The sequence below is a fragment of the Elephantulus edwardii genome, unplaced genomic scaffold (assembly GCF_000299155.1).
Source record: "Elephantulus edwardii isolate Elephantulus edwardi_28Jun2011 unplaced genomic scaffold, EleEdw1.0 scaffold00198, whole genome shotgun sequence".
NCBI lineage: Eukaryota > Metazoa > Chordata > Mammalia > Macroscelidea > Macroscelididae > Elephantulus > Elephantulus edwardii.
The window spans coordinates 1153044-1155212 of NW_006399948.1; positions in this window are offsets into that span (position 1 = coordinate 1153044).

Here is a 2169-nt window from a genome sequence, read left to right on the forward strand (position 1 = left end):
GAAAAAACAATCACTGCCTTTGAGTTGTGGCACTGGAGAAGAGTGTTGAGCATACCATGAAGCCAAAAAGAACAAATAAGTCTGTTATGGAGAGGGTGAAGCCAAATCGCTCATTCAATTCATGGGTTTTGAAGCTCAGTTCCACATGCTTTGGACATGTTGCTGAGATGTACCAGTCTTTGGGAAAAGGATGTCATGCTTGCAAGAATAGGATCTCTATGAGTCACTGGCAACTTGATGGCACGTAACAGAAACAACAATTCACCTAGGAAGAGATCGCTGATTCCACCCCCCCCCCCCAAACCGAGGATGGAGGATGGAGGGAGGGGAAGAGATGGGAGTAATAAAGAGGGGGGAAAAAAGAGGAGAGGAGAGTGGAGGGGAGAAGAGAGAACATTAGAGAGAGACAGAGAGAGGGATAGAGAAAGCTAATGTACTGAAGAAGTTCTGAAGGCTATTTACCACAAAAGGAAAAGCAGGAACATTGTTAAGTGGCAAAGAAAAAAAATATATATTGCTGTGATTGTGTGTGCCTTTGTGTCAGAACTAATGGATAGCTGACCTTTCAGCAGGTTTTCAGAGACTTTAAATTGCTTGGAAAGAAATCACCCATCTTTCTGTATCCAGCAGTTAGTGTTTCCAATTTTCAATTTCCTGCCTTTGGCTTGGTAGATCAACATTAGTAGGCTAGGTGTGTAATACAGGAAAATCTTGAAGCAAATACATAGGAAATAGAGAGAAACCCTATATGGCAATGATTTTAAAGGGAAAGGAAGGATTTAGAACCCAGGTACAAGATAGATAATTACTTTGAGTTGAGTCAGAACATTTCCTTTTCTATGTATAAGAGAAAAGATTGGATAAAAGAACAGATATAAATAAAGGAGTAGGTGGAGTGTAGGATGTCATGATAGTTTATACCTTATGTCTTCTATTTCATATGAATTTAGAGACAAGATGATCTGGGAGTGAGGATATAGAAGTAATTTAGGACCTTTTAGGACTGCTGCACATTTGAAAGTGCTGTTCTGAGAGAAAAAAACAAAAAACATAGGCCAGAGAAAATAAAAAGTTCCCTATAGTTGTGTCATTTCGTCAGCAGCAAGCAGAAGCCTGCTTGTATAAGTAAAAAATAAAAAAAATAAAAAAATATCACAGGACAGAGATGGCATCAAGTAAGGGAGTTGCTTAAGCTATAAAGAAATACTTGAGTTATAAATTATATAATTTAGCCAGGCAGATAAGGAATTGAAATCAGAGAAGTGTTGATAGGCTATATAAACAAAAGATTTGGGTCAGGAAATGATTGTTCCTGGAAATGAAATAGATGTAGCAAATGTAATATGTTATTATCAACCCTTAGAGGAAAAGAATTCTTTATAAGATTTGATTTTAGAAGATGTAAAAATTTGGTGTAATGCTATAAAAAGTAACAGAAAATCAAGCAAAAATAACTAAAAATACTCTAAGAAAATAACATAGAAATTCTGATTTCATTCACTCTTCAATGAATATGTCCATTTTGTGACTGATCTAAGGACAATTTGACAACTGGAACACTCAACAACAACAACAACAACAACTCTAAGTTGAGTAATTTAAAGGGAAATATATCTAACTAGTCAAGGAAGAGAAAACTGATTATGAAAACAAGGCTTTCTGGAAATGACTGATAAATGTGCTTTACATGTGGAGGAGGTGTCTACACAGTTACAAACAGAAAGAAAAATTTTCAAACAAGGGACTACCATTAGTGGTAAGTTGTACTTAAAGGGCGTAACTCTAAAACTTTAGGATATGACTACTGTAAAATATTAAGTGTTGAATGCGTTAAGATTTGGTCATGAATATGGATGTTGAAGAATTTGATCAAAGACACAGATTTATTAAAAATTTTTGATGAACAAACAAGTAAAATTAAATAAATAAAGGGATGCATGGAGAAATGAGCAGACACATGGACAAATCGAGGACTAAATGAAAGTAGAGAAAACCTAAGAATGAATTATGGAGGTTGAAGGTAGGTGATAACACTATGGCAAGGAAAAGGGGAACAGTTCACAAGAGTAACAGTATATCTGAGCAGGGATATGTTTCCTTCCTTGAATGTTCTCTGTCTAATTATATCTGCTTATTAATATTGGTTAATTATTCAGAAGTGAAAGAAAT